Source organism: Antechinus flavipes, chromosome 2, assembly GCF_016432865.1.
Source record: "Antechinus flavipes isolate AdamAnt ecotype Samford, QLD, Australia chromosome 2, AdamAnt_v2, whole genome shotgun sequence".
NCBI lineage: Eukaryota > Metazoa > Chordata > Mammalia > Dasyuromorphia > Dasyuridae > Antechinus > Antechinus flavipes.
The window spans coordinates 36593156-36608125 of record NC_067399.1 but is presented as its reverse complement, the minus strand read 5'-3'; the positions used below and the strand labels follow the sequence as shown (position 1 = coordinate 36608125).

General features: G+C 42.5%; 2 pseudogenes; both read left to right on the top strand.

The window, feature by feature from the left end:
- The first annotated feature begins 881 nt into the window (after positions 1-881).
- On the top strand, positions 882-1780 carry LOC127547537 (immunoglobulin kappa variable 3-20-like; annotated as a pseudogene).
- Positions 1781-7009: 5229 nt separating this feature from the next.
- Positions 7010-7792, top strand: LOC127546373 (immunoglobulin kappa variable 3-11-like; annotated as a pseudogene).
- The last annotated feature ends 7178 nt before the right edge of the window (positions 7793-14970 follow it).

Here is a 14970-nt window from a genome sequence, read left to right as displayed (position 1 = left end):
TATTTTAAGCAATTGCAAGAATCACTGGATTTCTTGAGATGAAAGATTGTTGATGAGACTTTTGCAGTAGTTAAATTTTCATGTTGATTCATGTTATTTGTTACATTACCACTAGCCTGTGTTATAGTGCTGTGTGCTTTTGTAAATTATGTATAATGCCTCCCATATTGATGGATTTATGTATACCATGTATATCTGTTACAAAGTTCTGGCCCATATTGATGGATTTATGTGTACCCCTTCAGAAACCCACTAATCTGATTAGATTTCCTATTCCCTTTGGTGTTTTCATCTAACAAAAGAAAGGGGGAGATGTTGGAATCCTTACTAACTGCTAAGTAATTAGAGTTGATCTAATCTTACAAGAAGATGTTTTGGGCAGAACCTGAAACAAGGTACTAAGTAGAACTACCCATAATCCCTCTCTCTGGAAGGAGCATAAATAGGCCAATGGGCCAGTCGAAGGGGCCCTAGAGAGAGGGATTATGGGTAGTTCTACTTAGTACCTTGTTTCAGGTTCTGCCCAAAACATCTTCTTGTAAGATTAGATCAACTCTAATTACTTAGCAGTTAGTAAGGATTCCAACAGAGTTAGTGAAGAGTATGATAAGAATCATGAGTGATGGGCAGGTGCTTCAGGCTAGAAGGGAGAATAACCCTCTTGAAGTCACTGTCCACGTTTGTGAGTCTCTTCCAGACTGATCCCATTCTGGTCCTGAGCTTTCTTGGCATCTCTGAGGTTCTCAAGGTTCATGGGACAGAGAAGGTTCTAAACCCACTATCCCCATCCCAAGGTCCCAGAAGGGGATCAGCTGCACTGATACAGCTCAGGGTTGTGAGGGGAGATCACTGGGCCTGCCTCTGAGCAGAAGCCTCCCTCCCTGGGCTGTTTTGCATGGCTCACTCCCAGCCCAGGAAGCTCCTGCTGAGAGCAGCTATAAAAAGGCAGCTGGGGAGGCAGGGGCTGGGCAGCTCAGACTCAGGCACATGGAGATGGGGTCCCAGGCTCAGATGCTCTTTCTCCTGTTGTTCTGGATCCCAGGTGAGTGAGGAAGAGCAGGGACAGGCCTGTCTTTTGTCCCCCTGAGCAGGAGGGGAAGTGTGGGATTCTGAGGGTCAGAGAGAAAATATGGCTCTGAACTGGTGATCATGGGGGCAGGGCCCAGCACTGAAGGTTTAATTCACCTCAGGGTCAGAGAGATTCTCCTGCTGGGAATACGGCCGGCACTGTTCTCACTGTTTCTCTTGTGTTTGTGATTCCAGATGCCCGAGGGGCCGTTGTGCTGACCCAGTCTCCAGCCTCCCTGGCTGCGTCTCCAGGAGAGAGAGTCACCATGTCCTGCAGGGCCAGTCAGGGTATTAGCAACAACCTGCACTGGTACCAACAGAAACCAGGCCAGGCCCCCAGGCTCCTCATCTATGGTGCTTCTAACCTGGCATCCGGGGTCCCTGCCGGTTCAGTGGCAGTGGCTCTGGGACAGATTTCTCCCTCACAATCAGCAGAGTGGAGGCTGAGGACGCTGCCGTCTATCACTGTCTTCAGTATGCTAGCTCTCCTCCCACAGTGATACAGCCCCGAACAAAAACCTCCCCAGCAGCTGCTGAGGGAGCATCAGGGCCCCAGGGGCCTCTCCTTCCCCTCGGCTGGGACTGGGGGCAGCTTGTCTGGGCTGCCTCGGGGGAGGTTTCTGGGTCTCAGAGGAAGATGCTGGGACTGAGAGAATTCTCCCCGATTTATTTTCCAGCCAAGAATCCACCAAAATGAATCCACAGAGTAGCTGGCCCTGAAATTAAGTCTCATCCCCCGTGTCCATCACTTCTCTGCCAGGAGGGGGCAGCACACTTACTTCAACATTGGTCCCCTGGAGAGAATTGATTGGTTATTTTAGGGTCAGGATTTCTCCCCCATCTCTGCTGGATCCTTCCCCAGATCCTGCCCTCTAACTGTAGGTGCCCCTCGGGGCTCTATCTCGGCCCCCATTCTCTTTTCCTCTATATCACTTCCCTTGGTGACATCACCAGCTCCCATGGATTGAATTTCCTTTGCTTTGCTGAGAAGTCACAGATCTCCCTCTCCTGCCCCATCTCTCCCACCCTCCAAGCTGGCATTTTAGACAACACAGATTGGAAACCCAGTAGGCATTTTAGCCTCGCTGGGTCCAAAACAGCACTTGCTCTCTTTCTGACTTAAGCTTCCCCTTCTGCAACTTTTCCCTGTCAATGGGCAAATAACAGGCTTTGAAATAATCTCAGACTCCTACTGAACTGCCCACTGTCTCCCACTGCCTTCCCCCACATCTGAGTCCTGTGCTGTAGCTTCTAGGGAGGAAATAGCAATAACCCCTAAGTGCCCCAACCTGGGGAGTGATCTAGTTAAAAATGACACGGGATATATGTATCCCCTGTATGACCGGGATATTGAGCCCACAAACACTGCTGACTCTCAGATCTGTGATCAACTAAGAAGCAAAAATAATGAGGTGCTTAAAGTTGTCCCAGGTTCAGAACAAAATTCGGTGCCCACCACTTGACCTAGTGATGTTCCAGGCCTAAAGACACACCTCCAGCAGATTCCCCATGAGCTCTGCCCAAAGAATTATGGGTATTGCCCCTGTGCACAAAGTCAGAAGCAGAGCACGCCTCAACTCCACCTCTAAGCCATGAAATTATAGTATATCAGTCACATGAACCACCAGGTCCCTTTCACTTTGCCCTAAACATTTACTTTCTAGCTCTTTTTTTTTTTTTTTTGCCAACTTCTTTTGGAATCTAGCCTCCTTTATTTGGCAATGCAATTATAATAAACTTTGCTCCTTGACTTAGAGATGGGTCCCCTTTTAACCCCAAGGTGAGCTGTCACAAAAACCTATTAATTTCCCCTTTGCAATCTCTCTCGGATATTCCTTCTCTCCTCTGACACGGCCAGTGTCTGGTGGCCAGAGCTGCTGAGGAAGCTGCCTGCTCAACCTTTCCCCATCCTAATCCATCCTCCATTCAGCTAACACTGGGAGTTTTTTCAGAAGCTCCGGGTCTGACTGTGTCATCCTTCCTACCCAATGAATTCCAGGGGCTCCCTGTGGCCTCCAGAATCAAACACCAGGATTTATGTTTGATATTCAAGGACTTTGATGACCTTTCATATAACTTTCCAGGCTTCTTTCACCCTGATGTTCCAGCACTTAATCTTCATTTCAATGATACCAGCCTCCTAGATGAGCCACAAGCAAGACCCTCCATCTGTTGGCTCTGAACACTTGCTTTGGGTGTCTTTCATGTCTAGAAAACCCTCCCTCTGTTTTTCCATTTATTGATTTCCTTTGTGTTAAGTAAGATCCCACTTTTGCAGGAAGTCTTTCCCAACACCTCTTCATTACGGTGTTTTCCCTCTGTGAATTATTTCTATTGATCCTGTACATAACTTGTGTGCATGTATCCCTTGCCTATTGTCTCCCCATTTTTTTGGAAGCTCCTTGAGGGCAGGCACTATTTTTTGACTCTTCCAAGCCTCCTACCCATGGAACAGAGGCACCTTCTTCTAATAGGATTCTATCCCATATCAATTCACAGTCGTCATTGCTCTCAAAGGTCTACTGTGGCCATTTAAAACTTTCCTGTTGTATTGTCCTGACTTACACTCTCCTCTTTTAATCCTTTACTTCAACATTTTCATTTCTCCTTATTCCTTATTTGCTGCAGTGAAGCCCCTTTGAGTACCTTTTGAGGTATTAGTCCTTTCCTTCCCCTGTTAGGTCAATAAGACTTCATAACTGACAGCCACTCTTTCTGGAAAGAACTGTTTGAAAGATACATCAATGTCCTTGATTTTCTGGCAGATAGAATAAGCTTTTAATCAAGTCTATTGTCTTTGTGATCCTAAGCAAGGCTCTTAACCTCTCCAAGATTTCATAATAATAATTAATAGGATTTCTATTGTATTTTAAGGATTGCAAAGCACTTTTCACATGTTTATTTAATTTCTACATTTTATGTCTCTTCTTACAAAATACTTAATAATTCTCTATCCCATGAAAGATCCATTTTATTCCCTGCATGATTATACTCAGATTAACAGGGAAAGGGGGAAATTCCAGCAACCTCACACTTAAAACTCTTGTGATCCATAGAAAGAAAAAAAATGTGACAAAAGCCCAGAAAGGAAGTATTTCAAGGCACAAGGAATGATTCGATAGGACAAAACATCCAGTAGCATCTAGAAAAAAATACAGAACATCTTGGAAGACAATATTTCATAAGGCAATAATATGAAAATCAAGTACTTTATTCTGCCCATCTGAGGTCAATCATGCAGGGAACAAAATTAACCTTTAATAGAATAGAGAACTCTCAAATATTCTGAACAAGACATAATTAAGTTTTTCCCCCATATGTAGTACACAGGGAAATTGTTAGGGCTGCCTCAAGATAGGTTTTTCAGGCCTCAGAGAAAGAGACTGAGATGGACTAATTCCTGTTTTGCTTTACTTTCCATGAAATGATGGAATAGCCACACCTGTAATTTCATTTTGCCTGGAAACTCCTGGAGGAAGAAGTCTTCATAACTTCCCCTCCATTTCCTCTCTCTATTCCAAGCTTTCCTATTACTCTCCATCCATACAGTCTCCCAGGATAATAAGTTGAGTGCCATCCTTGACTCCTCTCTCACACTTATATGAAAAAATCACCTTTTGCCAAGTCTCATCATTTTTACTTTCAGAATGGTTCTCTTATAAGTGAACTGCTCTTCATATAAGCCAAGCTCCAGCCTAGGGGAAATAATTACTTCCAGCAATAGATCATCCGTCACATTTTTACACAACTAATATTGCCTAGAGATAACTATTACCTCCAAAAGCAAATTCAACATACTCTCTTTGGCATTCAAAGCTCTTCATACATGAGGGCGCTGATTATATTTGTCATTAACCTCCAGTTTCTCCAGTCTTGGGGAATAAATTTCATTGAATGTCTTGATATGTTACCCATGTTGTCAGAAATGTGAAGTGCTTAGTTTTGCTGATCTACTTTTTCACATTTTTTTTTCACAATCTTTGCTACATCATAGATCTTGCTGACCTGACGATGTCATTGGGATAAATTAAAAACAAAAGAAAACAATAAAAATATAATAAAATATTCTTGAAATGGAGTTTGTTCTTGGAGGATTTTTGGGGGGAAATGATAAAAACAGCAACAACAAGAATGACATTTACACGGTGCTTTAATATTTGAAAGTTGTTTCAGAAATATTAACTCCTTTATTCCATACAAGCAGAATGTGAATTAGGTGCTATATTTACCCCAATTCAGAGATGAGGAAATTGAACTAGTCAGTGTTGGAGGCTGGGTTTGAATTCAGAGCTTCCTGATTCTGAGTTCCGTGGGCTCTCCCCTGCCCTCCCTGGCCATCCCTAGGCAGTCTTGGTTGACAAAGGGAAGGTTTCATAATAATGGGAACACTCCTGTCTGGGGGCACGTGTTTCATCTGTCAATGCAGCCTCACTGTTCTTCCCAATACCCAGCAGTGCAATAGCTCCGATCCTGCAGCAGGAGAGAAAATATGACCTGGAGGTTGGGGGAGGGGAACAGGGCTGGAGCCAGGGGCCAGGGTGGGATAGTGACCCTCAGTGTCTGTGTCTGAGGACAAGGACTGACCGTGTGCAGGGGGACAGAGACAGGGCACGGTGAAAGGGAGGAGCAATGGGGGAGGAGCAGCTGCTGAGCACAACCAGGACCCTGCCCCAGTGACCACTAAGGGGCTGGAAAGGAGCAGGGATGGAGAGAAGCTGGGCTAGCCCTTGGGGCAAGGTATTGGCAGAGCCAGGAGGTATTTCTGGAGAGGGGATTGCAGCCTGCTGGGGAGTGCCATGGTCTGGGGGAGAGAAGTTTCCTTTCACTTCTAGATCAGATTCTAGGTTGGGAATCAGTGACATTGGGTGCCCTTTTTTCTTTGCTCCTTTCCCACTTTTTGAAGGCAGTCAGGGTTAGGTGATTTTCCCAGGGTCACATGATAAACAGCTTCTGTCACATTTGAGCTCCTGTCCTCCTGACTGCAGGGCTCTACCCACTGTACCCCTGGGCAGGTCCTGGGGCTTTCCAAAGGAAAGCTCCTCAGTTTGCATGGGAATTCACATCCCAAAGTTCTCAGATCATCTGTGTGGAGTTATGAAAGAAGAAAAATGACTTTCCCTTAGTGTATCAGGGCCTATCCAAAGCTTGGCTTCTTCTACTGCCCTTTTAAATACGTTAATGACCCAAACAAAACTGATTCGGCATCGATTATGGGCCAAGCCCTGCGCCAACCGCTGGAGACACAAGGGGAACAGTAAGGTGGTCTCTGCTCCCCAGGTGTTCTTGGGGCACTGAAGGGAGATATCGCATATGGGAGATTTGTGCTGCAGGTTGGAGGGAAAGGCCTTGGAGTTCTCCAGATACAGCGGTGAAGTGATTATAAGTCCTCTTCATCAATGTCATTTCTTTTCATTAAACCAGATTCGTTTCAGCTGCTGAACAATTTTCATCTCCAAGGACTTTGGTAGCAGGAGCTTTTTTATGTAACTGTGATAATTGTGTAGCTGATAAAAAAACTCCAGCACTAGGAAAGGCTTCAGTTCTGTTGTACTGACTCCAGTGACGACAAATCCCTCCTGAGGATCACACAGTCATAGGACTTGCTGTGAACTACACGGGAGTGTCATAAGAAACTGCATGATGGGCAGGTGCTTCAGACTAGAATGGAGACTAACCACCTTGAAGGAACTGACCCCATGTGTGAATCTCTTCCAGGTGAGACCCTGTCTGGTTCTAAGCTTTCCTGCCATCTCTGAGGTTTTCAAGGATCATGGGACAGAGTATGTTCCAGCCCCACTGGGATATCCCCATCCCAGGGTCTCAGGAGCAAATGAGATCACTGGGCCTGACTCTGAGCAGAAGCCTCCCTCCCTGGGCTGTTTTGCATGGCTCACTCCCAGCCCAGGAAGCTCCTGCTGAGAGCAGCTATAAAAAGGCAGCTGGGGAGGCAGGGGCTGGGCAGCTCAGAGCTCAGGCACATGGAGATGGGGTCCCAGGCTCAGATGCTCTTTCTCCTGTTGTTCTGGATCCCAGGTGAGTGAGGAAGAGCAGAGACAGGCCTGTCTTTTGTCCCCCTGAGCAGGAGGGGAAGTGTGGGATTCTGAGGGTCAGAGAGAAAATATGGCTCTGAACTGGTGATCATGGGGGCAGGGCCCAGCACTGAAGGTTTAATTCACCTCAGGGTCAGAGAGATTCTCCTGCTGGGAAGATGGCCCGGCGCTGTTCTCACTGCTTCTCTTGTGTTTGTGATTCCAGATGCCCGAGGGGCCGTTGTGCTGACCCAGTCTCCAGCCTCCCTGGCTGCGTCTCCAGGAGAGAGAGTCACCATGTCCTGCAGGGCCAGTCAGGGTATTAGCACTTACCTGCACTGGTACCAACAGAAACCAGGCCAGGCCCCCAGGCTCCTCATCTACTATGCTTCTAACCTGGCATCCGGGGTCCCTGCCGGTTCAGTGGCAGTGGCTCTGGGACAGATTTCTCCCTCACAATCAGCAACGTGGAGGCAGAGGATGCTGCAGTCTATTACTGTCAGCAGAGTAAGAACTGGCCTCCCACAGTGATACAGCCCCGAACAAAAACCTGCCCAGCAGCTGCTGAGGGAGCATCAGGGCCCCAGGGGCCTCTCCTTCCCCTCGGCTGGGCTGGGGGCAGCTTGTCTGGGCTGCCTCAGGGGGAGGCTTCTGGGTCTCAGAGGAAGATGCCGGGCTGTGAAAATTCTCCCTGATTTATTTTCTAGCCAAGAATCCACCAAAATGAATCCAGAGTAGCTGGCCCTGAAATTAAGTCTGATCAACCGTGTCCATCACTTCTCTGCCAGGAGGAGGCAGCACACTTACTTCATCATTGGTCTCCTGGAGAGAAATGATTGGTCATTTTAGGGTCAGGATTTCTCCCCCATCTCTGCTGGATCCTTCCCCAGATCCTGCCCTCTAACTGTAGGTGCCCCTCGGGGCTCTATCTCGGCCCCCATTCTCTTCTCCTCTATATCACTTCCCTTGGTGACATCACCAGCTCCCATGGATTGAATTTCCTTTGCTTTGCTGAGAAGTCACAGATCTCCCTCTCCTGCCCCATCTCTCTCCCACCCTCCAAGCTGGCATTTTAGACAACACAGATTGGAAACCCAGTAGACATTTTAGCCTCGCTAGGTCCAAAACAGAACGTGCTCTCTTTCTGACTTAAGCTTCCCCTTCTGCAACTTTTCCGTGTCAATGGGCAAATAACAGTCTTTGAAATAATTTCAGACTCCTACTGAACTCCCCACTGTCTCTCACTGTCCCTGTCCTCCCCACATCTGAGTTCTGTGCTGTAGCTTCTAGGGAGGATATAGCAATAACCCCTAAGCACCCCCACCTGGGGAGTGATCTAGTTAAAAATGACACACTACCATGTGACTGGGATGCTGAGCCCACAAACACTGCTGACTCTCAGATCTGTGATCAACTAAGAAGCAATAATAATGAGGTGCTTAGTGTTGTCCCAGGTTCAGAACAAAATTCGGTGCCCACCACTTGACCTAGTGATGTTCCAGGCCTAAAAACACACCTCCAGCAGATTCCCCATGAGCTCTGCCCAAAGAATTATGGGTATTGCCCCTGTGCCCAAAGTCAGAAGCAGAGCACTCCTCAACTCCACCTCTAAGCCATAAAATTATAGGATATCAGTCACATGAAGCACCTGGTCCCTCTCACTTTCCCCTAAACATTTACTTTCTAGCTCCGTTTTTTTTTTTTTTTTGCCAACTTCTTTTGGAATCTAGCCTCCTTTATTTGGCAATGCAATTATAATAAACTTTGTTCCTTGGGTCCCCTTTGAACCCCAAGGTGAGCTGTCACCAAAACCTATTAATTTCCCCTTTGCAATCTCTCTCAGATATTCCTTCTCCTCTCCTCTGACACGGCCAGTGTCTGGTGGCCAGAGCTGCTGAGGAAGCTGCCTGCTCATCCTTTCCCCACCCTAATCCATCCTCCATTCAGCTAACACTGTGAGTTTTTTCAGAAGCTCCGGTCTGACTGTGTCATCCTTCCTACCCAGTGAATTCCAGGGGCTCCCTGTGGCCTCCAGAATGAAGCACCAGGGTTTATGTTTGATATTCAAGGACTTTGATGACCTTTCATATAACTTTCCAGTCTTCTTTCACCCTGATGTTCCAGCACTTAATCTTCATGGTCAATGATATCAGCCTCCTAGATGAGCCACAAGCAAGACCCTCCATCTGTTGGCTCTGACCATTTGCTTTGGGTGTCCTTTATGTCTAGAAAACCCTCCCTCCTTTTTTTTCCATTTATTGATTTCTTTTGTGTTAATTAAGATCTCATTTTTACAGAAAGCCTTTCCCAAACCTCTTCATTATGGTGCTTTCCCTCTATTAATTATTTCTATTGATCCTATACATAACTTGTTTGCATGTATCACTTGCCTATTGTCTCCCCATTAGATTGTAAGCTCCTTGAAGGCAGGCACTATTTTTTGACTCTTCGAAGCCACCTATCTATGGAACAAAGGCAATCTCTTCTAATATCATTCTATCCCATATCAATTCCGAGCCTTCCTTCCTCTCAAAGATCTACTGTGACCATTTAAAACTGTCTTTTGTTGAACCCAAATATCCTAACTTTTGGGATAATAATTCATTATTTGACAAAAACTGCTGGGATAACTGGAAATTAGTATGGCAGAAATTAGGCATAGACCCACACTTAACACCGTATACCAAGATAAGATCAAAATGGGTCCATGATTTAGGCATAAAGAACGAGATTATAAATAAATTAGAGGAACATAGGATAGTTTATCTGTCAGACTTGTGGAGGAGGAAGGAATTTGTGACCAAAGAAGAACTAGAGACCATTACTGATCACAAAATAGAAAATTTTGATTACATCAAATTAAAAAGCCTTTGTACAAACCAAACTAATGCAAACAAGATTAGAGGGAAGCAACAAACTGGGAAAACATCTTCACAGTTAAAGGTTCTGATAAAGGTCTCATTTCCAAAATATATAGAGAATTGACTCTAATTTATGAGAAATCAAGCCATTCTCCAATTGATAAATGGTCAAAGGATATGAACAGACAATTTTCAGATGATGAAATTGAAACTATTTGCACTCATATGAAAGAGTGTTCCAAATCACTATTGATCAGAGAAATGCAAATTAAGACAACTCTGAGATACCACTACACACCTGTCAGATTGGCTAAGATGACAGGAAAAAATAATGATGCATGTTGGAGGGGATGTGGGAAAACTGGGACACTGATGCATTGTTGGTGGAGTTGTGAACGAATCCAACCCTTCTGGAGAGCAGTCTGGAATTATGCTCAAAAAGTTATCAAACTGTGCACACCCTTAAACTTATCTGGCTTGCTTCTTGGGAGAGGTTTCCATGTGTCAGAGGAAGATGCTGTGACTTTTGACAATTTCCTGGTTTTCTTTCCAGTTACTTACAAAAGAGTGACACAATCTAAGTAATTAGTTCACACCCCAAAAGTAATTTTCTCTCTTCCATACCTGACCAAACACGCCCTCTCCAAATCCTTAGAAAAACTCTTATAGTCTTTGATAGGAGACCTCTGGTGCATGGGAACAGACTCCCATAGGAGCAGTGGACAGAGCCAGGCATGTGGTCAGGAAGGCCTAAGTTCAAATAAGCTACTTCCTAGTAGTATGATTCTGGGCAAATTAGTTAACATTTGTTTCAATTTTTTATTTGTAAAATGGCGATTATAATAGCATCTGCCTCCTAGGGTGGTTGTGAGAATCAAGTGAGAAAGTGATTGTGAAATGTTTAGTACTGTTCCTGGCACTTAGTAAGAGTCATAGGAATGGTAGGTGTTATTATTGTCACTATTTACAGTAATGGATTATTACCTTTCTACATAGTTCTCACTCCCAGGGAGTCTGTTCTTAGGATAAATCTAAAATCAGCTTCTCTGCACTTTTCCACTCTGCTCAACTTTCTGTGATTTGGTACAAGACAAGTCAAACCTTCATCCTTGTCACATCCCTTTTGATAGTTGAAGGTAGTTTCTACATGTCCCATGTTGATCCTGCCCCAAGCTCAGCCTCCCTGATCCTTCAGATGACTTTCCCGTCTCTTGGCCTCTGGGCCCTTTCCCCATCTTGGCCGCCTCCCTCTCTCTGGACACCAGCCAGCTTCAGGCCATTTTCCAACCCAGGAGGGAAAGCAGGATTCTAGGGGAGCTCTGACCAGGGCAAACCTAGAACAGCTTGGGACCTAGGAGGGAGTTACTGGCCTCCTGACAGAGAAGGGATGGACACAAAGGACAGAGCCCTATATTTCAAGCATGGCTCCTGTGCGAATTTATTTTGTTGGACTTTTATTTGTGGTTTCACTAAGACTGAACAGCAGGAAAGCATAACAGTCTGTCACACACTGCCTGGAGTCTGGGTCTTTCAGCTCTGCAGATGTCAACTCAGCCATGCATGGCGATGATGTGAGAAAAACGTGGAATAATATGTTTCAATCTGGATTCAGACTCTATAGTTCTTTCTCTCTGTATGGATAGCATTTTCCAGCATGATTCTTTTGGAATTTCCTTGATCAATTTTTTGCTGAGAAGATTTATGTCTATGAAATTTGATCATTGCCAAATGTTGTTGTTGTTGTGGACAATGTTCTCCCGGTTCTGTTCACTTCACCTAGCATCAGTTCAGATATGTCCTTCCAGGTTTTCTGTCATCTGTCAGTGCTCTTATAGCACAACAGTATTTCATTCCACTCATATACCAAAATTTGTTCAGTCATTCTCCGATTAATGAACATCTCAACTTTTAATCTTTGCTATCACAAAAAGAGCTGCTTTAAATATTTTTGTACATGTGGGACCTGTTCCATTATTTGTGATCTATTTGGGAGATAGTTTTAGTAGTGGTGTTTTTCCAAAGTGATCCCCAGAATGATTGGATCTGGGTAAAGATTCAAGATGGCACAGTGAAAGTAGGGTTTCCCTCAGTCCTCCTCTAGACCTCTTCAAATATCTTTAAATAATAATATTATATATATATATGTAAATATATATATATATACACATATATGTATACACATATATATATATACATACATATATGTATACACACACACACACACATATATCTTTAAATAAAAAATTTGGTCAAATTGGAAAGTAGTTACAAAAACCCATTGAGGAATATAATTCCTTAAAAATTAGAATTGAATAAATGGAAGCTAATGATTTTAGGAGAAATCAAGATCCAATAAAGCAAGTCCAAAAAGAATGAAAATATGAAAAATAATGTCAAATATCTCACTGGAAAAACAACTGACCTGGAAAATAGATCCAAGAGAGATAATCTAAGAATTTTTGTTCTACCTGAAAGCCAGGATCCAAAAACAAAAAGTCTAGACATCATCTTTCAAGAAATAGTCAAGGAAAACCCTTTTGATTCTAGAACCAGAGGGCAAGTTAGAAATTAAAAGAATTCACTGATGAAAAATATCCCAGAATAAAAACTCCCAAGAATATTATAGACAAATTCATATTGTAAGCTTCTGGAAAGAAACAATTCAAATATAGAGGTGCCACAGTCAGAATAAGATAAAATTTAGCAACATCTACATTAAGAATCAAAGGACTTGAAATATGATATTCTGGAAAGAAATGGAGCTAGAATTGCAACCAAGTATCACCAACTTTGTAAAATGCAATGTGATATGTCAGGGGAAAAGATAAACATTCAAGGAAATAGAAGATTTTCAAGCATTTGTGATGAAATCACTGTAAATGAAGAGAATGGTTACATCAGTTCAAAACTGCACCAACAATGCATTGGTTTTCCAATTTTTTTCACCTCCTCTCCAAAATATATCAACCATCTTTTCTATTATATTAGCCAACCTATTATTTTGCATTTCTCTAATCAATAATGTCAGACCATTTCTTGTTTTGACATAGCTTTAATTTTGTTACCTGAAAATTATCTTTTTTTAAAACAATTTATTAATTTAACAATTGGGGAATAAGTTGTATTCTTACAAATTTGACTCCTCTTTATATTTTTGAAGTGAGAATGTTATCAGACACGCTAGCAGCAAAAATTGTTTCCGCAATTTTGGCTTGCCTTTTAATTTTGGTTGCCTTGACTTTGTGCAAATCTTCCTAAATTTAATGTAATCAAAATTATCCATTTAGCTTTTCATAATGTTCTCTATCTCTTGTTTGCTTATAATTTTTGCCCTTTTTCCACAGATCTGACACATAAACAATAGTTTATTGCACTTCTAATTTGTTTATGGAATCATCCTTTATGTTGAAATCCTGTACTTATTTAGACCTATTCTCAGTATATGTTGTAAAATGGTGGGCTTTGTCTAGTTTCTGCTTCACTAATTTCCAATTATCCCAGCAGTTTTTATCAAATAATGAATTCTTTTCCCAGAAGTTAGGGGCTTTGGGTTTGTCAAACACTAGATTGCTATAATTGACTATTCTGTCTTGTGAGCCTAGCCTTTTCCACTGATCCACTAATCTATTTCTTAGCCAATACCAAATGGTTTTGGTGACTGCTGCTTTATAATATAATTTGGCTAACTTTCTTTTCATAATTTTCTTGCATTACTTTCCCTCTTAATTTTTCCTCAGTCTTTCTCATTTGATTTTTGAATTCCTTTTTAAGATCTTCTAAGACCTCTTTGGGGAATTATGACCATTTGACATAACTCTTTGGGGCAAAAAGGACTTTTTTTTACTTCATTATTTTCCTCTGAATAGGAACCCAGATTTTCTTTTCTATCACAGTAGTTTCTATGGTTAGGTTCTTTCTTCTTTGCTTGCTCATTTCAATTTTATTTTTGTTTAATTTTATTTTTTTATCAGCTTATTATTATCACCAGGTTTTAATCCTGAATTGTGGGTAATGGTGTCTCTGCTTTAGATTCTCTTTACTGTTATTTTCTGAATTTTGTCCAGAAGCCCAGTTTCACTGGGGACTTTTCAAAAATGAAGTGGTTTGACCCTTAGGTAATGAGTTCTACCTCATAGATGGTCTTTAAAAAAAAAAGACTAGAAAACTACTTGGGTGTATGGAAGAGATTTTTCTTTTGAGTAGGGCTTAAACTACTGGATTGTTGAAGACCTCTGGAATAATGAAATTCTTCAGTCCTGTGAAGAAGGGGTCAATTGGTTTGTATATCTGTGTGCATAAGAGAAAGTAGAAGGCTGGCCTGACTTGCTCAGATTATTTTTTGTAGGTAGCATTGATAAAATTTGGTTTTCTTTTTGACATAAAATATGGAGATAACTTTGTCATTTAGTCAGTCACTTGAGACCATTTGATATCTTCAAATATGTTTCCATACTTCAGAAATTTCAAATTACCAGCTTAGTCTAGTCTATTAGTATTTGCCATCGAGTTTGCCAGCAAATAGAATAATGTAATTTAGTTATTAGGGTTTGATAAAAGCAGGGTTAAGAGATGAATTTTCTTATATTTTCATTTCATTGAAAATGCTCATTTCTATTCTCCATTTTTAATTCCTTAGATATGTTTTTACTGCCATCTACAGTTTTGAAGCATTGATTAAAATATTGGCAAGAGGACTTCTTCTGGATGAGTTCAGTTATCTTCGAGATCCATGGAACTGGTTGGATTTCTTTGTCATCACAGTGGCGTAAGTAAGCAAGTTTTTCATATCATAGAGCTCGGAATAAGAAGGATACTTCCACAGAGCACAGTCCAAACTGGAGGGAGTTAGGTTAGTCACAGTGGACCTAGAATTGGATATGCATTTGAAAAAGTTTCTTGGTTCTGTCCAGAAGGTTATGCACCTCTGTGGGGCTGGTGCTGGAGCCACAATCCAGGAGTATATCCATTTGTGTATCTACAATTCCTTTATTCTATTTCCTTTATGTGTTATC